General features: G+C 39.1%; 1 protein-coding gene across 1 annotated transcript in view; it reads right to left on the bottom strand.

Annotated features, from left to right (window-relative positions):
- C1H1orf146 (chromosome 1 C1orf146 homolog) overlaps positions 1–1,809 on the bottom strand; it is a 38,171-nt gene extending 36,362 nt beyond the window's left edge. Inside the window, exon 1 of the mRNA XM_017944672.3 lies at positions 919–1,809. The gene's annotated coding sequence lies outside the window, so the exon portion shown is untranslated. The remainder of the gene's footprint in view (positions 1–918) is intronic.
- Between the last annotated feature and the right edge of the window lie 22,912 nt (positions 1,810–24,721).

Below are 24,721 nucleotides of genomic sequence, written 5' to 3'. Positions count from 1 at the left end.
AAAAATTAGCCGGGCGTGGTGGCGGGCGCCTGTAGTCCCAGCTACTCAGGAGGCTGAGGCAGGAGAATGGCGTGAACCCGGGAAGCGGAGCTTGCAGTGAGCCGAGATCGCGCCACTGCACTACAGCCTGGGCGACAGAGCGAGACTCCGTCTCAAAAAAAAAAAAATTAGCTGGGTGTGGTGGCGCATGCCTGTAGTCCTAGCTACTCAAGAGGCTGAGCACGAGAATCACTTGAACCCGGGAGGTGGAGGTTGCAGTGAGCCGAGATCACCTCACTGCACTCCAGCCTGGGTGACAGCGAGACTCCGTCTCCAAAAACAAAACAAAACAAAACTGGTTTTTTGGCTTCAAAATCTTTTACTATTTTCAAATAGGTTCAAATATGTATGTATATGGCTCAGATAATCAAAGCAAAACATGTTTAGTTTTCTAGATTGCACTTTCCCACGTCACTGGTTCCATTCACCCTCTTTGACTAAATCCACCCCCCCCCCCCCCCCCCCCTTCTTAGCTGACTCTCATGATAATGCCTTGTGCTTCAGCTGCTGTTGGTGTAATGTGACTACTGGGCATAGCTATGATTCAGTGGTGAATTCCTGAAAGTTTAGACATTTTGACAGATTCTTGGTTTTAGCAAGAGGAACTGCCAACAGTCCTCCGTCATACTGTAAAAACAACTAAGATGAAAACTCAATGCACCAAAAAACAACTAAATCTAAGAATAAAAATTCCTAAATTTAAAGCTTATTGAGCTACATAAAGAAAGGCCTACCTAGGCTTCTCTTCAAAGCTAGTCAGGTTTTATCATATGAATCAGACACTGTCTGAAAAAGGATAGAGGTACATAATTACCTATTTGCCACCTGCCTCAGATCGGGGGTCTACACCAGCTAGGAACTTCGTCGTTATCACTTTACCTGGTAGGCACTGCGGTTTTGAGACAGCCAGAGATGGATGAATCACCTCTTCTTCTCTTCCTCCCTCTACCTCCATGAAACCTCTCCTGTTGTTCTACATCCATAGAGAGAAGACCTCAGAGGAAACAGCTGAGCAGGAAGTAAGGAGCAGATGACATGTTGAGCAATGTAGTGCCCCAATATACAGCACCACAGTTAGGGGCAGAGAGAGGATGAACCCAACAACAGTGCAAGATGGGAACTGTAGTTTTTTGTGTGTTCTATCATTTTAGAGTTACAAATGATCAGACAATGGGGTGGGAAAAGCCAGTAGAGGGAAACCACAATAGGTGAATGCCTAGTAGACGTGGAAATTGAAATGAGAACTGGCATAGATACAAGTGGATAAGTAGCAGGACCAAGAGAGATATACACATTTTATCTGTTGATAAACACTAAGTTTGAAGACTCTTATTTATGTAAAGATAAGTAAAAGAACAACAATGACAAAAAAGCCAACATGGAGCCTGTGAAAAAAATACCTCAGAACAAGGGAAAGGAAATAACCACATAAAGAACCAAAGGAAAAGCATAAAAATGATCTACTGCAAGACCAAAAAAAAAAAAAAATCCTCAAGAGACTACTTGCATCTGCAATAGAGCTCAAAAAGCTATGCATGTTCTACAAACATGCATCTATAAAGTGGAAGAAGAAAGAGGTTGAAATGGAAAGCCAATACAATGTTATGAACGAAATAAGGAAGGACTGAAATAATACAAGAACACAACTATAATAGCAATAAAGACTTGATTCTAGGAGAATATTGAATCAGTAATGAGGACTATTTGAGCACTCCAGAATGGTGAGAGAAAGATCAGAGGTATGTGGTCGAGATAAAGGTAAAAAAGAAAAAAGGTAATTGGTGTTCATGAAGAAGAGACCAAAACAAATGGAAAAAAATCAAATATGTGATGGGAAGAACAGTTTCTTGATGAGCAAAAAAAAAAAAAAAAAAAAAAATTGGCCCATAGATGGAAGTAGAAAGGAATAACCATTTTTCCTGCAAAATAAATGATGAAGACCTACATCTAGATGTGGCCTGACAATGTTTTTAGATTACAAGGCTATGGAAGATGACTTACAAACATCCAAGAAGGAAATAAAATATGTTACCTAGAAAGAACAAAAACATCATGTCAGTCTTGGACCTCTTTGCTGCCACATTAAATTACAGGAGATAATTATTCAAAGCTATTTTTTCAGTAACTAAGAGAAAGAAAGAACTGGCAGTGGGCACTAAAACAAGTTAATCAAAGACATAAATCTGAAGTATAAATATGGCTACAAAGCCAAGTTCAAGTATACTGCATTTATTTATGCATCTCTTCATATCCTGTTGATCCTTCATCCCCCTGGTCTAAGCACTTGCTCTGCTTCCCAGCCTAAGTAGCCCTATCAAAGGCTCATGCCATTCCTGCAATAATAATTCCTGCCTCAATTGCTATTTTACCTCCTGACACCACCAGCAGGCTCAGCCTTTCCAGGTGGGTGTTAAAGCATGAGCCTTTGGCATGGCCTCCATCATACATGCTACAGTGGGAAATACCATGGTCCAGTGGGATCCATGGAGGCCCTAGATTCTCCAGCAGCTGCCATAAAGTGGCCCATGCCACACTCTGGAAATGTGGGAAAGTTAACTTCTGTGGGACAAAATTTTGAATAATGAGAAAATGCACATAAGGAAGAGTGAACAGATAAATTTTTTACCGTTCCCCTTTCTGAGAGACTGTTCCGAGATTCAAAGGTTCCATTGGCATCTCCAGAGATATCCTGTGTGGCCAAGCAACCAGCTATTTATAGTGGAGCTGAGGGCAACGAACCTTGTATTTGCTTCCCTCCTTCTCCATTTTATGTTACTTTCCCCTCATTGTTGCTTCCCTGGGTGTGAACCCTCCAATAAAGCATTACTTCCACAAACTTGGCCGTGGGCTCTGTTTTCTGGGGAACCAGGCTAAAACAAAAGTCAAAATGACTCACAAAAGAGAACACACATACAAACAAAAATGGAAACACAACATACCAAAATTTATAGGACATCAGCAAAAGCAGTTGTACAACGGAAGTTTATAGCAATAAACACATAAAAAACAGTAAGATCTCAAATAAACAACCTAACATTAACATCTCAAGGAAAAGCAAACTAAACCCAAAGTTAGTAGAAGGAAGGAAATAATAAAGATCAGAGCAGAAATAAATGTAATACAAACCAATAAAACAACTGGAAACAGCAATGAGGCCAAGTTCGGTAGCTCATGCCTGTAATCCCAGCATTTTGGGAGGCCGAGGCAGCTAGATCACTTGAGGTCAGGAGCTCGAGACCAGCCTGGCCAATATGGTGAAATCCCGTCTCTACTAAAAATACAAAAATTAGCCAGGTGTGGTGGTGGGTGCCTGTAATCCTAGTTACTTGGGAGGCTGAGGCACAAGAATTACTTGAACCCAGGCAGAGGCAGAGGTTGCAGTGAGCCCAGATTGCACTACTGCACTCCACCCTGGGTGACTGAGTGAGACTCTGCCCCCAAAAAAAGAAAGAAAAAAAAGAAAAGAGCAATGAAATTAAGAGTTGGTTTTTTGAAAATATAAACAAAATTGACAAGCCTTTAGCTAGACTTAAAAAAAAAGAAGAGAAGACTCAAATTAATAAAGTCAGAAGTGGGCCAGGTGTAGTGGCTCACTCATGTAATTCCAGCATTTTGGGAGTCCAAGGCAGGAGAATTACTTCATACCAGGAGTTTGAGACTAGCCTGGACAATATAGTAAGATCCTGTCTCTACAAAAAATAAATAAATGAATAAAATTAACCCAGCATAGTGGCATGCATCTGTATTCCCAGATACTGGGGAGGCTGAGGCAGGAGGATGAGCTATGATCATGTCACTGCACTCCAACCTAAGTGACAGGGTGAGATCCTATCTCAGAAAAGAAAGGAATCAGAAGTGAAAGAGAAAGCATTACAATTGATACTACAGAAATATGAAACATCATAAAAGACTACTATGAACAACTATACACCAATACATTGGATAACCTTGAAGAAATGGATGAATTTCTAGACACATACAACCTACCAAAGCTAAATCATGAAGAAATAGAAAATTTGAACAGACCAATGATGAACAGGAAGATTAGATTGGTAATAAAAAGTCTCTCATCAAAGGAACTGATGGCTTCACTATTGAATTATAGCAAACAAAGAATTAATACCAATCCTCAAATTCATCCAAAAAACTGAAGAGGAGGGAATACCTCTAAACTCATTTTATGAGGCCAGCATTACTTTGACACCAAAGCCAGACAAGGACACTACAAAGAAAGACAATTATAGGCCAATGTCCCTGATGAATATAGATGCAAAAGTCCTCAACAAAATATTAGTAAACTGAATTCAACAGTATCATTTACCATGACCAAGTGAGATTTATCTCTGGGATGCAAGGATAATTCAACATACACAAATCAGGAAATGTAATACACCACATTAAAAGAATGAAGAACAAAAGCCTTATGATCATCTTTAAAGATCCAGTAAAAGCATTTGACAAAATTCAACATCCTCTCCCAATTAAAAAAAAAAACTCAACAAACTTAAAATAGAAGTAAATTACTTCAACATAATAAAGGCTGTATATCAGAAACCCACAGCTAGCATTATACTCAATGGTGGAAAACTGAAAGCTTTTCCTTTAATTTAAGATCAGGAACAAGACAAGAATCCCCACTCTCACCACTTCTATTCAAAATAGGACTGAAAGCTCTAGCCAGAGCAATTAGCCAAGAAAAAGAAATAAAAGCTATCCAAATGTCTTTTTGTCTCTATTTATAGATGACCTGACCTTATTATACAGAAAACCCGAAAAATGCTACCAAAAAACTGTTAGAACTAATAAATGAATTCAGTAAAGTTATAGTAACAAAAATAACATAAAAAATCAGTAGCATTTCTATACACTAACAACAGAATGTCCAAAAAGAAGTCAAGAACATAATCTCATTTACAATAGTATCAACAATACTTAAGAATAAATTTAACCAATGAGGTAAAAGATATGTACACTGACAACTATAAAATATTGGTGAAATAAATTAAAGACATATGTAAACAGAAAGACATTCTGTGTTTATAAACTGGAATAATTAATATTGTTAAAATGTCCATACCACTCAAAGCAATCAACAGATTCAATATAATCCCTATCAAAATTCCAATGATATTTTTCACAGAAATAGAAACAAAATTCTAAAATTTGTGTGGAACCTCAAAAGACCCTGAATAGCCAACGCAATCTTGAGCAAAAGGAACAGGCTAGGAGCATCACGCTACCTGATCTCAAAAATATACTACAAAGCTATGGTAACCAAAACAGCATGGTATCAACAAAAAAATGACATAAAGACCAGTGGAACGAAATGGCACAGAATAAATACATTTATGGTCAACTGATCTTTGACAAAGGTGCCAAGAACACACAATGGAGAAAAGGCAGTCTCTTCAATAAATGGTACCAGGAAAATGATATCCACATGCAGAGGAATGAAATTAGACCCTTATCTCAAGTACAAAAATCAAGTCAAAATGGATTAAGGACTATAACATGAGACTGAAACTGTAAAACTCCTAGAAGAAAATATAGGGAAAAAGCTTCTTGATATTGATCTGGGTGATGATTTTATGGCCTTAGTCCCACAAACACAGGCAACAAAAGCATAAATAGACAAATGGGATTTTATCAAAGTAAAAAGCTTCTGCACAGCAAGAGAAACAGTCAACACAGCAATGAGACACATATGGAATTGGGGAAAATATTTGTAAACCATACGTCAGATAAGGGGTTAATAGTCAAGATCTATAAGGAGCATAACTCAATAGCAAGAAAACAAATAATTTGATTGAAAAATGGCAAAGATCCTGAAGAGACATTTCTGAAAAGAAGACATACAAATGGTTAACAGGTATATGAAAAGGTGCTCAACATCACTAATTACCAGTGGAATGCTAATCAAAACCACAATGAGCTGTCACCTTATACCTGTTAGAATGTCTTTTAAAATTTTGTTTAATCATATATATGTATTATCTAAAAAACATTTCCACAGATCAACTTTCATTGAACTAGTGTAAAGATATCTTAGACATTTTCTGTAAACAGTATTTCACAAACATATTCACAATCATATTGTGCAATGGGACCTATGTGTGCAGCAGGGAAAGGAATGCAGTAAGCGATTGTCATAAAGAAAATTGGAGTCTTTCCCAACCCAAAAGTAAGGAGTTTCAAAAGCAGTAATTCAGGGTGTACTAAAGAGTCTGACTCCATTTTTTGATGTTTGACTGCTAACACCTTACATACCTCATCACTCCCTCTTCCTATTCTGCCCATCTGAGAAAGCTGATAATAAAGCCTGAGTGTTTTCTTCCTTGGTACCAGCTGGAAGTTTAAACCTTGTCTAAGTACCCTCACTCCAGCCCCACCCAGTAACCACCATAATATCCTAAGCCAGTTACCTTTCCCTACTCTACAATAAGCATTCTCAAAACACTCCAGTGTATGACATCGTCATTCTTAACATCCAAACCGAACTTTAAGTGGAGTTCAACTCCAGTTCCAGTGGAGTGGTTGTAAGTACAAATTAACAAAAATGCTTTGGGTGAATATATAAAGTTTCTAGTTACCTACCACAACAAACAAACAAAATATTGTATGTGTTCATTCTTAAGAGGAAATTCATCAACATTGATGTTTTCAAATTATTTCACAGAGCTCTACAAGCATAAAGAAGAGACAGTTATTTTTTTATTTGCAAATTTTCTTTCATTTCATAGTCTTTTTCATATTCCTAATATATTTGTATTTTAACTTTTTGTAAATTAAGGTGCATGCCATGGGTCTCATATAGTGCAAAAGAAAAAGGCATGTGGCCGGGCGCGGTGGCTCAAGCCTGTAATCCCAGCACTTTGGGAGGCCGAGACGGGCGGATCACGAGGTCAGGAGATCGAGACCATCCTGGCTAACACAGTGAAACCCCGTCTCTACTAAAAAATACAAAAAACTAGCCGGGCGAGGTGGTGGGCGCCTGTAGTCCCAGCTACTCGGGAGGCTGAGGCAGGAGAATGGCGTAAACCCGGGAGGCGGAGCTTGCAGTGAGTTGAGATCCGGCCACTGCACTCCAGCCTGGGCGACAGAGCAAGACTCCGTCTCAAAAAAAAAAAAAAAGAAAAAGAAAAAGGCATGTGGAAATACAATATGGTGCCTATTCATCAACTGTGATACATGTTTTAGGGTGTCAGTCTGAAAATCCACTTCTATGGGATTTTCATTATACCCACGTAAGTATCTTAGGGCAGAGTGCAGAGAGAATAACTCCAGTGCAAAGCACGATTATCTGTTCCCAAAATTGTATGTTGTTTGATTCTACAATAAAAAAATTGTTATAGTAAATAGATCCTTCGATCTTAAGAGCCTAATAGTGCTTTGTTAGTGTCTATTATGAAGTATCCTACTGGGGTGAGATAAAACCTTGTTGGTAAAAGGAATGGAATTCATTCATAGTTATCGAAAAATATTCAATTTTATTAATTAAAACATGAGAACTGTGATACATTCTGAATAAAACAGAAGCAAAATTTAACACCAGCAGTTAAATTTGATTCCTATTCAAGACATGCCGTTCTGGTTCTTTTGATTAAATCCTCCTTTTTGATACCTGTTCTGTCCTCAATTTCAAGAATTTTTTTTTTTTTTTTTTTTTTGGTCAATCTTTGCTATACAACAGCTATCACCATTGACTGGAGAGGGTAGCCACCATTTTTCCCACATTATTTCTACCATAATCAGTCCATAGTAATGTATTACTCTCCTCCCATAAAAATCCCAGTCTCCTAAGGTCCTGGTCTGCTCTATTTCACAGTTAGTTGGTAAAGCATTCCTTTCCTGTATCCCACAGTGGCCCTCTGTCTGGAGAAGGGTCCCCAGAATGCAATCAGCATGATGACTAACACAGTTTTACATTACTCTCTGCCCCTCACAAATGCGAATTCAGACAATATTTAATTTTAAAAGGCAGTTTCCTTGTTCTTCCCAGAACATGGATTGAAATAAACATTACCTAATGACATCACCTTTTATCCTATTGATTATTTCCCAGAGATACCATAAAAGGCCTCTAAGAAAGGCATATCAACAGACTTCAAAGTTCAGATGGAAAGTTATAGATAGTAAAGTAGCCTTTTCAAGAAACCTCAAATAATTGAATAAAATATTTTATAACTTGAAGGTAACTGGCTGTTTTTAGACATCCTTCTGCCTTTGATATATATCATGTCACATGTTTTAACTTATTTTTCACTTGTAAGTATTCTGCAGTGTATAAAATCTAAGGTTAAGCTTGGAGAACTGGAGACCTAGTTCTGTAGAGTATATTGTGAGAATTGCTTAAAACATTTATCATATCATTTGTAAGTGTTCTTTCCAATGTGATTTTTTTGTAAATCCTGAGAAGATATCTTTGATTAAAGATTTTTCTGCCTATACTGTATTTGTCTGATTTTCCTCCAATATAAACCCTCTCATGACACCAAAATCATGAATGTTTGACCCAAAACCTTATACATTCATTACATTTGTGAGGTTTCTCTCCAGTATAAATCCTCTCATGATCCATAGTTTTGATCCATGGGTCAAAACTTTAGCATGTACATTACATTTGTGTGGTTTCACCAAAGACATATATTTTGATGGCTGGTGAGTGAGTTCTGAGACCTGGAAAAAGCCTCTCCCACATATGTTACAGTTATATGATTTCCCTTTAGAATGGTCTTTCTGATGTCAACTAAGGCTTGAACTCTTGATGAAGGGTTTGCCACACTCATTGCATTTGTAAGGTTTCTCTTAAGTATGAATTCTGTGGTGACTAGAAGGCTTGAACACAAACTAAAGGCTTTGCTATACCCATTACATTTGTAAGGTTTTACTTCAATGTGATTTCTCTGAATTGAAAGATGTGAATATATGAAACAATCTCATTATATTTGTAAAGTTTCATTTTGCCCTAATGTGTGCTTTCTGCTCTGGTGTGAGTAATAGAGAATAGATACAATCAGTCCATAGTTTCAGAAATATGAGTTTTGACACTAGAAGGGATTCTTCGGTGAGGTGAAACTGAGGAGCCATGGTTGATAGACTTCTCAGCTTGATTACAGTCATAGATTTTTCCCTGCAGTTTGAAATAGCTGCAGTTCAAGCAGATGTGACTGAGAGCTTAATCCAAGCTGAATTTTAATAGACTGAGTCCCTCAAATATGAGCAAACAGCCAAGGAATGCCTGTAATTTAAAACAGACTGAAACAAACATATAGAAAAAAGCAAATTGGAGGAAATACAGTGTGCAGAAAGTTTAAAACTTAAAAAAAAAACCCTCTATCTTCAGATAGATAAGGAAAACATTGCATCCAAGGAACAAGAACAAGATACTCTTAAGAAGGAAAATTTCAAAGAACAAAATCAACAGCTCTTAAAATTTAAAAATACAATAGCAGTAATGAAAATGAGAACTTGAATGGAAGGGCTGAGAGATAAATTTGAGGAAATGTCTCAAGGAGTGAAGTACAAAGACAAAGAGACTAATAGGAGAGAAAAGGTATTAGCAGTCCTATACCTAAATAGCAGGAGTTTCAAAAAGACAGATCAGAGAAAATAGAGGGGGAAGAAATCCTCAAAGGAATATTTAAGAGAATTTTCTAGAACTGAAGGACATGAGTTTCTAGATTAACAAGATCCAGCAAGTGCTTAGCACAATGGATGAAAATATACCTACATTAAGGCACATGATTATACTGCCTTACAACATTAAGGCCAAAGAGAAAATCCTAACATTCTCCAGACGACTTACAAAGAATCAAGTTGTTTCTGATTAAGAATTTTATATATGGTTAAGCTCTTCTGTATATGTATGGGTTAAATAGGTTTTCTGATTTTCTTTTTTTTTTTTTAATTTTTTTTTTTTTTTTTTTTTTTTTAGAGAGAGAGGTCTTACTATATTGCCCAGGCTGGCGTCGAACTCCTGAGCTCAAGCCATCCTCCCGCCTTGGACTCCCAAAGTGCCAGGATTATAGGCATGAGCCAGTGTACTCAGCCTTTTCTGAGTTTCAAGTTCTCAAGAATTGTACCACCCATGCACTCCTCAGAATGCTGTTGCAGGAAGCACTTCAACAAAACAAGATATAAAGCAAAGAGGAAGATGTGAGACAGGACACAGGGAGCTTAATAAGGAGAGAGGTGAAGTAATCTTCATGTTGAAAGTGAAGGGAGATCCAGGAAGACAGCACTGCAGTACTCCTGAAGAATAAACTATTCAGATTGAAACAGGTTCAGAGGCTCCAGGAGAGAGAGTTCCAGTAAGAGAAATTGAAATGCATACCTGGTATGTTTGAACATGCTGGATCATATTTAGATAACTGAGGAAGAGTTTAGGTGTGAATAAATGATGTTTACATAGAAAGCTAAGAAAGCAGGCAAAAAGAACAGTTACTAACTCCAAAGAGAAGAAAGGAAGAAAAAGCAATCATTGTTACTTACTGGCTTAGCAGTTTTCATAACTATAAAAATGTAAATTCTAAATTCCGGAGTAACTAAAATTATGATACAAGTATGCTGGGTCATGGAGGTGAGGAAATGAAAACCAAATTCTCCTCCTCCAAAGTGAGATGACAATATGTAATGCCTAAAACTGAAAAGCATGTTGTGACAGATTCTGTCACAGGGAGTTCATGTTATTTAGAGAAATGGCAACAAAGAAGAAATAGCTGGGAGGCTTGAAAGTGGTTGTTGTAGAAAGTGGGATTTGGGGATGGATGGAGCCAGACAGGGGACTGATTTTTGTCCGCTTTTTCAGTAAGACTTGCAGAGTGATTTGATACTTTTTTAAATTAAATTAAATTAATTTATTTACTTATTTTTTGAGATAGAGTCTTGCTCTGTCACCCAGGCTGGAGTGCAGTGGCGCAGTCTCGGTACACCGCAACCTCCGCCTCCTAGGTTCAAGTGATTCTCGTGTATCAGCCTCCTGAGTAGCTTGGATTACAGGCATGTGCTACCACACCGGCTAATTTTTGTATTTTTGTAAAGACAGGGTTTCACCACATTGTCTAGGCTTGTCTCGAACTCCTGACCTCAAGTGACCCCCTGGCTCGGCCTCCAAAAGTGCTGGGATTTTAGGCATAAGCCACTGCACATGGCCTGATTCTATATTTACATATAACTTTGATGAAAATAAAAACTAAAACTAATGGGTCTTTTTTCTAGCTAATTCTTTAGTTTAAACCCATTTTTAGCCAGATGCTGAGACACATGCCTGTAGTCTCAGTTACTTGTGAGGCTGAGGCAGGGTGATGGCTTAAGCCCAGAAGGTGGAGGCTGCAGTGAGCTATGATAGCACCACTACATTCCAGCCTGGGCAACAGAGAGAGACCCTGTCTATAAATAATAACAATAATAAACCCACTTAACTTGCTTGGTGTGCTACAAAATTTAATGTTAATTGTAAAAGTTATCATGTGTCTTTTGAAGACACAATGAGATCCACCCTTTGTGTTCCAATTACAATATTTACAATTATAATAAAAGTTGTCAGGAGAAATAACCCCATTGTTTTAAGTAATTTTTATTAAGTTTTTATTATGAGTAATGACTACATGTTTATTGTTAAAAGAAAAACTCTTAGAAAGAATAGTATAACAAGATTGGCTCCCAAAACCCAGAACTAACTCTTGATAGTAATATATTTGTATATACTTTATCAATTAGGACTAGGTTTGGCTACATGTAAGAGAAAATCCAAATCGATAGTCATTTAAACACACAAAGTTCTGTTCCCTCATGTAAAAGCAGTTCAGACATGGGTATCTAGAGTTGCTATAGTAGTAGTTTCATGAGGTATTCAGGGACCTAGCCTCCTCTCAGCTTTCTACTCCACCATCCCTGGGGTCTGGCTGTCACCCTCATGAACACTGACAGAGCTCCAGCTATCATCATGTCTGTGCTCCAGGGAACTCGATAGAGGAAAGATGAGATGTCTTTAAGGAAATTTTAGGAAGTACCACTCTACTTTTCTTTATACATATTAAGAAATTTAAGCCAGGGCCAGGCCACAGTGCCTCACGCACTTTGGGAGGCTGAAGCGGGTGCATCACTTGAGGCCAGGAGTTCGAGACCAGCCTGGCCCACATGGTGAAACCCCATGACATAAAGAAGTACAAAATAAAACATGTTCATCTATTTCATTGATAAGAAACAAAATTATAAAACCTAATGTTGGATGGAGTGCAGTAAGATTGGCATTGAACTCATATATTATTAATGTAATAAATACATTATAAATTGGTATAAAAATATAACTTTTTTTGTCCCTACTAAAAATACATAAATTAGCCAGGCGGTGTGGTATATACCTGTAATCCCAGCTACTTGGGAGGCTGAGGCAGGAGATCGCTTGAACCCAGGAGGTGGAGATTGCAGTGAGCCAAGATTGCAACACTGTACTCCATCTAGCCAGGGCAACAAAGCAAGACCCTGTCTCAAAAAAAAAAAAAGTAAGAAAGAAAGAAAGTGACTTAGGCCAGGCTCTGTGGCTCATGCCTGTAATCCCTGCACTTTGGGAGGTTGAGGTGGGAAGATCACTTGAGCCCAAGAATTTGAGACCAGCCTGGGCAACGTGGTGAAATCTGGTCCCTACAAAAAAATACAAAAATTAGCCGCATGTGGTGGTACAGGCCTGTAGTCTCAGCTACTCAGGAGGCTGAGGTGGGAGATCACTTGAGCCCAGGGAGGTCAAGGCTGCAGTGAGCCATGATCATGCCATTGCACTCCAGCCTGGGCAACAGAGCTAGTCTCAAAAAAAAAAAAAAAAAAAAAAAAAAGTTTAAGGAATTGGCTCATACGATTGTGAGTGCTGGCAAGTCTAAAGTTTGTAGAGCAGGCCAGCAGGCTGGAAAGTCAGGCAGGAGTTGATGCTTTGGTCTTGAAGTAGGTTTTCTTCATATCCAGGAAACCTCAGTTTTTGCTCTTAAGGCCTTCAACTGATTGGACGAGGCCCACCTATATTCTTGAGGAGAATCTCTTTTACTGAAAGTCAAATGATTGTCTAGGTTTAACACATCTACAAAATACCTTCACAGTAACACCTAGATTAGTGTTTGATTAAATCCTTGGGTACTTTAGCTTAGCCAAGTTGACACGTAAGACTACAACAGCAGTCTTTCTCATAGATTATGCGACACATATACATTGGCATCAGACTTCTTCACTTGATTGTGGGCAGTCCCAATACCATCACATATTCTCATTAAACATAATATTTATCAAAGTAGCTTAATATCCCAACATATCAAAATAAAGTAATATTTAATAATTTCCACATTCCATAACATTTACAATGTTATATATACATATATGTATACATCTTAGCAATTTCAGATTATTCATTAAATTTCTAAAAATGAGATTATCGAGTTAACAATCATAATTTATTTTTAAGTCCCTTATTCCTATTGTTAAAGTGCTTTCCTGAAAGTTTGTACCAACTGACAATGTATTTATTACATTAATAATATATGAATTCAATGCCAATCTTGCTGTACTCCATCCAACATTAGGTTTTATAATTTTGTTTCTTATCAATTAAATAGACAAACATGTTTTGTTTTGTACTTCTTTATTAACTAGTATATAAACAATTTTATCATTCGCTGTGTTTTTATTGACCATTTCTATTTCTTCTCTTGTTATTTTTTGCCTAGTTTTTCTGTTAGGCTGTTAGCATTCTTCTGATTGATATATGAGATATTTACATATTAATAATATAAATCTTTCTCTCCTTTTTTGCAAATAATATTCTTAATTTGCTTTCCTACTTTTTCTCTTTTATTTTATTATTTTTTATTTTTTTGAGATGTAGTGTCGCTCTATTGCCCTGGCTGGAATGCAGTGGTATGATCTTGGCTCACCACAACCTCTGCATTCCAGGTTCAAATGATTCTCCCACCTCAGCCTCCAAAGTAGCTGGGACTACAGGAGTGTGCCACCATGTCTGGATAATTTTTGTATTTTTAGTTTCACCATGTTTCACCATGTTGCCCAGGCTGGTCTTGAACTCCTGACCTCAAGTGATCTGCCCGCCTTGGCCTCACAAAGTGCTGGAATTACAGGCATGAGCTACCGGTGCCTGGCCTTTTTTCTTATTACAAAGTTTTTAGTATGTAAATCATTCAAAGAAACTATACACTCTTCAACTTTTCACTACGGCAATGAAAATTAATGAAGATATATTACTGGTAACAAAAATAAAGGGAACTGAAACACAAAAATGAGACTATTTTCATAGATAAACATCATTCCAATGGATGACTCAGGTAACCAGTTATATCTTTCCAAAAAAAGTACTTGGGAAAACTCAATTTTTTTTTCTAAAAATTCTTACATATGTAATGTTTTCTTCCCTTAGTAGTATCACCAAGTTAAAAATCTATTGATTGAATTGTCATTTCCAAGAAGATTTCATTTCCTCTTTTTTGGTTTGTTTTTTATTTTATTTTTTGAGACAGAGTCTCACTCTGTTGCCCAGGCTGGAGTGCAATGGCGCAATCTTGGCTCACTGCAACCTCTGCCTCCCACGAGATTCTTGCGCCTCAGTTTACCGAGTAGCTGGGATTACAGGCGCATTCAGCCACAGCCGACTAACTTTTGTATTTTTAGTAGAGATTGGGTTTCACCATGTTGCCCAGGCTGGTCTTGAACTCCTGTCCTTAAGAGATCCTCCTGCTTTGGCCTCCCAAAGTGCTGGGAATACAGGCATGAGCCACCTCGTCCAGCCTAGAAGATGTTAATACTGTGTTTGAATTTTAAGATGATCAATAATTTTTTTTTTTTTTTTTTGAGACGGAGTCTTGCTCTGTCGCCCAGGCTGAAGTGCAGTGGTGCAATCTTGGCTCACTGCAAGCTCCGCCTCCCGGATTCACACTGTTCTCCTGCCTCAGCCTCCCGAGTAGCTGGGACTACAGGCGCCCGCCACCACGCCCAGCTAATTTTTTGCATTTTTAGTAGTGACGGGGTTTCACCATGTCAGCCAGGATGGTCTCGATCTCCTAACCTCGAGATCTGCCCGCCTCAGCCTCCCAAAGTGCTGGGATTACAGGCGTGAGCCACCACGCCCAGTCGCTGATCAACAATTTTTTAAGAAAAAATTTATGGGAGAATCAACTAAACAATGATCTTATGAATTCTTTCCTACTTCTAAGGAAATAAAAAAATTAAAAAGCAGCAGATAAGGGTGTTAAATCTGTGATGGCAGTAATAGCTGCATGACGCTGATGTGCTGTAAATAAATCCTTGTGGTAATTTAAATGGACTCAGCCATTTGTGCCACATATGACACCCCAGAGTGTTTTCCTTTTCTCCTTGGTAATTTTTAGATGTTATCTCATTTACTATGAAAAGCACAATCATCCCACACACAGTTCTTGCATTGAGTTTTAATGTAATCTGCACAGAATTTTAGCTTGATATTGAAAATTAGAAGTGAAACTGAATTCTAAGCAAGTTATCTGACTTGACCAATAATTAAACTTGTACAGTGTAACAGTACTTGGAACTGTTTTTCTACTTCATTCAAATTGGTGGTGAGTCTGTGATTATCTCCAATAATTTTTTATATTGTCAGCAAAGCAACCAACTTGTTTTCATTTGTAATTCCTAAGTGAAAAAATGGGCTAGTTGCCAGGCGCGGTGGCTCATGCCTGTAATCCCAGCAGTTTGGGAGGCCGAGGCAGAAAGATCACGAGGTCAGGAGATTGAGACTATCCTAGCTAACATGGTGAAACCCCGTCTCTGCTAAAAATACGAAAAAATAAGCCGGGAGTGGTGGCGGGCGCCTGTAGTCCCAGCTACTCGAGAGACTGAGGCAGGAGAATGGCGTGAACCCGGGAGGCGGAGCTTGCAGTGAGTTGAGATGGTGCCACTGCACTCCAGCTGGGCAATGTAGGGAGATCCATCTCAAAAAAAAAAAGGGCTAGTACATATTCACTTATTTACCTATAATATCCCCACTTATCAAATTTATTATTGTTTATTGAATCTATTTTTATTTTCAAACATGGGTTTTGTTTTTTTTTTCCTTTAATAAAGGCAGGGTTTTGCCATGCTGCCCAGGCTGGTCTTGAACTCCTAGGATCAAGCACTCCACCTGCCTTGGCCTCTCAAAGTGCTGGGATTACAGGCGTGAGCCACTGCACCATGCCTAAAAGTTTTTCTTGTATGGGTCTTTTTCTAATGCTTTTTAAATTATGAGTCTGGTTTAAAATCTTTTATTTGTTTCCAACTACATGCATTTTAATTTTTGTTAAAAAGCAAAAATTTCTCAATTTATCTTTTGTCTTTTCATTCTGTTTATGATATTTTAGTCATATCTTAGTTCTAAATTTTAAACAGCCAAATTTCAATCTTCTATTTTATGACTTGAGTTTCATGTGTTTTTCTGGGTTTCATGTGCATTCTCACTGAAAGATTATATTAAAATACCACTGCTGTGTTCTTATAGTACTCTGTTAATTTTGTTGTTTCAAGTTCAATTTTGTCATATATTGAGATATTTTTCTTATTTGACCTATTAATATGGGTGTACTATATGAGTAGTTTTCCTATAAAATTACCTTGCTTTTCTTAAATACATTGCCATGTATTCTTATTTTAATATGCCGCTTTATCTTTTAGGAATTTTGCATTTGTTGACATACGTGATATTATTCTATAAATTTCTCTTTTATGCTATCTTTAGTCAGATTGTGCTGATCATATTATGATAGCTTCTTAAATCGCATCTGTTGGCTTTTCTTCTTTCTCCATATTCTAAAATGACTTAAATAGTGACACTAGTTAGCACTATTTTGAGGGTTAGGTCTTGAACACTTTCTCAGTTTCTTCCAAGGTTAATAATCTGTGTTAAGTTTTCTCTTTAATCCATTTTGGTAATTTGTATTTCCCTAGAAGTCATCCATTTCAATCAGGTTTTCAACTATATTTGTATGTAGCTGTGCCAAATACTTATTTCCTTAATTTCCATACGTACTCTCTAATATTGTATACTTAGGCTTTTCTCTCCATTAAGCTAGTGTGTGGATTGTTTTAAGAATCAGCTCTTGGCCAGGCATGGTGGCTCATGCCTGTAATCCCAGCACTTTGGGAGGCAAAGGCAGGCAGATCACCAGGTCAGGAGACTAGCCTGGCCAACATGGCAAAACTCCATCTCTACTAAAAATACAAAAAAAAATACCCGGGTATGGTAGCGGGTGCCTGTAATCCCAGCTACTGGGGAGGCTGAGGCAGGAGAATCACTTGAACCTGGGAGGCAGAGGTTGCAGTGAGCTGAGATCGTGCCACTGCATTCCAGCCTGGGTGACAGAGCAAGACTCTTTCTCAAAAAAAAAAAAAAAAAGAATCAACACTTAGGCGGGGTGCAATGGCTCATACCTGTAATCCCAGTACTCTGAGAGGCCAAGGCAGGAGGATCCCTTAAGGTCAGGAATTTGAGAGCTGCCTGGTTACCTCTGTCTCTACCAAAAAACAAAACAAAACAAAACAAAAAACAGCTTTTAGATTTATCAGTTCTACTTTTTCTGATTTCTAATTAAGTTCCACTAAGTTCTATAATAATTCCTTTCTTCTATTTGATTCCATTTGATGTTATTTTCTGATTTCTTGAATTTAGAATTCTCTAAATTTCTTGAATTTTCTCTATAATTTACTCTAAATCAGAAAACTGTAGAAAGATATTTACTTTCTTAAAAGTTGTCAAAGGAACAATTTTGGACAATTTAAATTTAGCACAGTTTATTTGAGCAAAAAATGATTCATGAATTGGGCAGTACTCAGAAGCAGAAATGGCTCAGAGAGCTCCAATCTGCAACTTGGGCAGTGAATATTTATAGACAGAAATGGGAAGTACAGTTGGCCCTCCGTGTGTGTGACTTCTGTATCCAGAGATTTAACTAACCATGAAATACACATATATATATTTTGTTGTTGTTGTTGTTGTTGTTGTCGGTTTTGTTTTGTCTTGTTTTTTTTTGAGATGTTGTCTCACTCTGTCACCCAGGCTGGAGGGCAGTAGCACAGTCTCGGCTCACTGCAACCTCCGTCTCCCAGGTTCAAGCGATTCTCCTGCCTCAGCCTCGCCCTCAGCTAGGATTACAGGCATGCGCCACCACGCCTGGCTAAGTTTTGTATTTTTAGTAGAGACAGGGTTTTACCATGTTCACCAGGCTGGTCTTGAGCTCCTGACCTCAAGTGATCCTCCCACCTCGGCCTCTCAAAGTGCTGGGATTACAGGCATAAGCCACCAGGTCCAACCAAAAAAAAAATTTTTTTAAACCCAATAAGAATATCAATAAAGAATATTATTATACAAGTAAAAAATACAGTCTAACAACTATTTATATAGCACTTAGATTGTATTAGGTATTATAAGTAATCTAGAGATTATTTAAAGTAGGAGGATTGTGCATAGGTGTTATGCAAATACTACATCATTTCATTTATTTTTTTTAGTTTTTAAAATAAAAATTTTATTTTTATTAAAAAATAAAACTGGCTGGGTGTGGTGGCTCACTCCTGTAATCCCAGTACTTTGGGAGGCCGAGGCGGGTGGATTGCCTGAGCTCAGGAGTTCAAAACCAGCCTGGGCAACATGGCAAAAACCTGTCTCTACTAAAAATACAAAAAATTAGCCACGTATGGTGGTGGCCGCCTGTAGTCCCAGTTACTCGGGAGGCTGAGGCAGGAGAATCACTTGAACCCAGGGTGGTGGAGGTTGCAGTGAGCCGAGATCACACCACTACACTCCAGCCTGGGTGGCAGAGGGAGACTCTATCTCAAAATATATATATATATAATTAAAAATTTTTAGAATTTTTTTTCTATATCTGTGAAAAATATCATTGGAATTTTCATAGGGATTACATTGAATCTGTTGATTGCCTTGGATAGAATGGACATTTTAACAGTATTAATTTTTCGAATCCATAAACACAGAATATCTTTCTATTTACTTGTCCTCAATTTATTTCACCAATGTTTTATAGTCTCCAGTGTACGTATTTTTTACCTCCTTGGTTAAATTTATTCTTTTTTTGGTGGGGGGTGGCTACGGAGGCTCACTCTGCTGCCCAAGCTAGAGTGCAGTGGTATGATCTCGGCTCACTGCAACCTCTGCCTCCCGTGCTCAAGCGATTCTCCTGCCTCAGCCTCCCAAGTAGCTAGGATTACAGGCACGTGCCACCATGCCTGGCTAATTTTTGGATTTTTCATAGAGATGGGGTTTCATTGTGTTGGCCAGCCTGGTTTCAAACTCCTGACCTTAGGTGATCCACCTGCCTCAGCCTCCCAAAGTGCTGGGATTACAGGTGTGAGCTGCCATGCCTGGCCTTTTTTTTTTTTTTTGAGACGGAGTCTCACTTTGTTGCCCAGGCTGGAGTGCAGGGGCAGGATCTCGGCTCACTGCAACCTCTGCCTCCCAGGTTCAAGTGATTCTCCTGCCTCAGCCTCTTGAGTAGCTGGGACTACAGGTGCCTGCCACCACACCCAGCTAAATTTTTTGTATTTTTAATAGAGATGAGGTTTTGCCATGTTAGCCAGGCTGTTGATATGAACAGGAGACAGGGAAATACTGGGTAGAAGAGGGTGGTTCCCCGGCAAAATCCCCACCTTTAAGCCCAGATACCTGCACAGCCCTAAATAAGAACAGGCATTTCTGTTTTTGCACCCTGTTTTGCCTTTTGGCCCACCACGCCCCTATCCTGTCCCCATATAATCCCCTGAACCTCAAACTCCAGAGCAGATTAGCAAGTGAGGAGACGAGGAGGCAAGCAGACAGATAGTGAAACAACGTGGAGGAGAAAGAGAGAAGAAGAGGAAGTCTGGATGTCAAAAGGAATTCAGATGGGGGTGGTCCAAGAAAAATCTGGCGGCTGGGCAGCCTGGCTTCAGGGGAAGATCACCTTCTCACTCCATCTCTCTTTCTGGTTCCCCATCCATCTTGCTGAGAGCCGCCTCCACCACTCAACAAAACCTTGCATCCATCCTTCAAACACGAGTGTGATCCGATTCTTCCAGGACACTGGGCATGATCTCGGGATACAGAAAGCTGTCACGCTGGCCCTCTGCCCTTGTGATAAGGCAGAGGGTCCACTGAGCTATTAACACTCAAGCCATCTGCAGATGCAAAGCTGAAAGAGCTTCGTAACACTAGGGTTGCAGGCACCCACCCCTAGACACTACCGTGGAGCTGGAGCCCGAAGTACTGGCCCCACCTCTGCACCTGCCCATCTGCATGCTCCCCCTTTCTCAAGGAAGCCACACCCCTCTCGCACATCCTGCCTCCTGCAAGGGGAATCAAGCAACTCTCCCCTTTGGTCTCAACTCCTGACCTCAAGTGATCTGCTCGCCTCAGTCTCCCAAAGTGCTAGGATTACAGGCATGAGCTACCATGCCCGGCCATACACCATTTTATAAAATGACCTTGAAGATTTTGGTATCTGTAGGGGTTCTGGAATCAATCCCGGGGAAATACCAAGGTACCATTGTACAGAAATAGCTTGGCTGGTTACAGCTGTGAGTTTGCCTTATTTGGACATGGTCTGATCAGTTGGTAGCCTGTGATAGCAGAAGCTCAGTTGTTTAGGATTGGCTGAGACTCAGTTGTATATTATACTCTTAAATTAGTTTTCAGTGTGTTATGTACTAAGTTAAGTTGCAGTTCCTTAAGTAGAAACTCAAATTATGGAGACAACCTCAGGCCAATGGTCTCCTGATTATTTAACAAAGTAGATTGTGCATGTATATATACACACATATGTATGTATGTATATATTTCATCTCTCCAGTTGACTAGGTTATATTTTTCAGAGCTGCATGGACGTAAAAGAACAATTTTGTGGAGTATTAGACATTTTCTTTCCTAAGCATGTAATTGTTTAAAAGCAGGTGTATTTCAGTTGCATTTTTAAAATTAAGCTCATTTGCCAGGCTAAAATTAAGCATGGAATTGAAAGAGGTAAACTTCAGTACACTTTATATTCATGACAGCCCTCATCTGGAAAAATGTTATGTCTCTGAATAAAAAGATTGTTTTTCCTAATGTATTCCTGATTTGGAAATTCAATGTTTAATGGATTGGGATGGTGTTATGAAAATACAGCATCAGGGGCTGGGCAAGGCTGGGCCACACCTGTGATCCCAGCACTCTGGGAAGCTGAGGTATGAGGACGAGAACCCATCTCTAAAAAAAAAAAAAAAAAAAAAAAAAAAGCCAGGCATGGTGGTGCATGCCTGCTGTCCTAGCTACAAGGAGGCTAAGGTGGGAGGATTTCTTGAGCCCAGGAGATAAAGGCTGCAGTGAGCTGTGATTGTGCCACTGCACTCCAGCCTGGGCAACAGGGCAAGTCCGTGTCTCAAAAATAAAAATAAAAATAAAAAACTAAAAATACAGCATCAGAGTAGAATTGAAATTCTCAAAATTAGAAAATTCTTATACTAATATTGGTTAAGTTTGGAAGTAATTAAGAAACCACTGTATGAGAGGTGAATCACAAACACTAAACACTAAAATCTGTACAATATTAACATGATAGAAATGTACACTTCTCATATCTAGCTAAGCCAGATTCAAAAGTCTTGATATTTGAATTTACAAAATAAAAAGTATATAAATACAACTGGAGAAGAATATATAATCAGAACTCCAAAATGGCGCCTTGCAATAGCTCAAAACCGAGCCAAATAAAGTACCCCACCCCCCGCCAAAACTAGCAGGAGATGGAGTGGGGGATATTAAGATCATGGTTTATTAGGTTTCTGAATTTTGAAAGACAATATATTATGTATCTTGGGTGTGTCAAATGCATCTCAAATGTGACATGTCCAAATTCAAAATTATCTTTTTTCCCACCAGGAACCATCAGCTTTCCATTCACCATAACCTGTTAGAATGCAAGTGATCTTAATGAAACAGTCCTGTGTGTTTGCGTTTGATTTTTAAGTTCTTCAGATGTTTGCCTAAATGGCTTGCTCATAGTCTTTGTCCACCGTCTACAGGGCTCATCATATGTCGGTCTGCCGGCGCATTTCCAGCTTTATCTTCACTGCTGTCCACACGCATTTGGTGCTTTAGTTATATTCAACACCTGAAGTTCCTTGAAACGCCACATATCAGTTGATACTCTTTGTGCTTAATCTTACCTCTTCTTGCCTCTTTCTTGATGATCCTTGATTCATTGATCATTTCCAACTTATTTTCAAAGTGCTGAAATCATTTTTATCTTAAAAACAGCAGTATCTTCAAACTACCACTGTCTCCTTTTCAGTCAAGCTCCTTGAAAGAATAAGTATTACTTATTTCCTGTTCACCCTTCAACCCACTAGTTTCTGCCCCTACTACTGATCTTTTAAAAGCCAGTAATTAACAAAAAGCACAAATAAAATCCTAATTTTCAAATCAAATGGACTAGTCTAAGTGTATGCCTTAATCAGCATTTGAAACTGTTTACTACTATTTACTTAAAAATGAACACAACTACTTATTTTTCTGTGCCTTGTAGAAGACATTAAAAATATGAGTTAAAAGATAAAGCTAAGTGCAGCAGTAGGCGCCTTGTAGTCCCAGCTACTTGGGAGGCTGGGATTATAGGTATGAGCCACCATGTCTGGCCTTATTTCTTTCAAGATCACAAGAGATCGGATGTGTTCAGGGTGGTATGGCAGTAAACAGGCCTTGTTCCTTAATGGTAGATCCCAAGAGGAGAAAGGGCTTAAAGATACAAAGCTATAGGCCTGGCATGGTGGCTCACACCCATAATCCCAGCACTTTGGGTGGCCAAGGCAGGAGGATCGCTTGAGCCCAGGAGTTCAGAGACTGGCCTGGGCAACACAGGGAGACCCTGTCTCTACAAAAATAAAAAATAAAAAATTAGCCAAGCGGAGTGGTGCGTGCCTGTTGTCCCAGCTACCTGGGAGGCTGAGGTGGGAGGATTGCTTGAGCCAGGGAGGTTGAGGCTGTAGTGAGCCATGATCATGCCACTGCACTCAAAGCCTGAGCAACAATGCAAGACCATCTCAAAAAAAAAAAAAAAAGAAAAAGAAAAAGAAAAAAGAAAACACTACATTTCTGACATAGCTTGCCTAGTTGCTTATCAGAAAGGCAATTTACACTTCTAAAGCATCATATGAGGCTCCCAAACTTATCATTCTCTTGCTAACATTGAATTTTTTTAAAAAACAAAAACAAAAAAAAACGAAAAAAAAAAACACCTTCTGTAATCCCACCACTTTGAGAGGCTGAGATGGGAGGATCACTTGAGCCCACAAATTTGAGACCAGCCTGGGCAACATGGCGAAACTCTGTCTCTACAAAAAATACAAAAATTAGCCTGTCATGTCTGTAGGCCCAGCTACTCAGGAGGCCGAGGTGGGGGGATCACCTGAGCCTGAGAGGTTGAGGCTGCAGTGATGATTGTGCCACTGCACTCCAGCCTGGGGGACAGAGTGAGACCCTGTTTCGACAAAACAAAACAAACAAAACATTACTCTCCTCACCTTGGTCTCCTACTTCTACTTCTGAATGCACCAGTTCAGTGTCTGTCTCATGCTTTTCTGACTATTCCACAGCATTTTGTCCTCAGCCTCTTTAATGTCCCCCTAGGCATCTCAAACTCAGTGTGTCCCAAATTAAACTGATCTTCACTCCTACACTTGCTCCTGTTTTTGGTTAATGACATCATCAACCACCCAGGCACCCTAGTCAGAAAACTGAGTCTTTTAAGATGATTCCCATCTCTCATTTCCCACATCCAAAGACTCACTAAAGTTTTCAGTTCCACCTCTTAAATCCCTCAAACATGTCCACTCCTCTGTCTCCACTGCCACTGCCCTATTCAAGCTTTTATTATTGCAACGGACTCATTAGTCTCCTGGCCTTGTCACCCTGCTCCATTCCATCCGACATCCTGCTACCAGAGTCATCTAAAATGCAAACCTGATCCTGTTAATCTCTGGATTCTACTTTCCTGTCCAACTTCATCCCCTGCCCTTCCCATCCCTTTCCTTCTCTCTCTAGCCATACGAAACAACAGAATTCCCCACTGCCTTTGAACTTTTTCTGCCAAGAGTGTGGCTTTTTGCCTTATGAATTCCTATTAATCCTTAGAAAGCAAAGCAGCCCATCCAAGCACTCCAAATTACACTTATACTCAGCTTTATTATAACACTTAACATTGCAATTTTGCAATTTTTATTTAACAATCTCCCTTATTAGATGGAGATGCTCAAGGCTATGTCATTCATCTTTTCATTCCCAGCACTAGCAAAGTTTTGGGAACATAGTAGGCCCTCGGTATGTGGAATGAATGTTATTTCTGATAGCAATTTCTTTCTTTGAGATGGGGTCTCACTCTATTGTTCAGGTTGGAGTGCAGTGGTGCAATCACAGCTCACTGCAGTCTCTAACTCCTGGGCTCAAGTGATCCTCCTGCCTTAGCCTCCTGAGTAGCTAGGACTATAGATGCGTGTTACCATGCCCAGCTAGTTAAAACAAAAATTTGTTTTAAAGATGGGGTTTTGTCATGTTGCCCAGGTTGGTCTTGAACTCCTGGGCTCAAAGCAATCAGTCTGCCTTAGCCTCCCAAAGTGCTGGGATTACAGGTGTGAGCCACCGTGTCCAGCCTCTGAC

The sequence above is a fragment of the Papio anubis genome, chromosome 1, assembly GCF_008728515.1.
Source record: "Papio anubis isolate 15944 chromosome 1, Panubis1.0, whole genome shotgun sequence".
NCBI classification, from domain to species: domain Eukaryota; kingdom Metazoa; phylum Chordata; class Mammalia; order Primates; family Cercopithecidae; genus Papio; species Papio anubis.
This window is presented reverse-complemented; position numbering and strand designations above follow the sequence as displayed.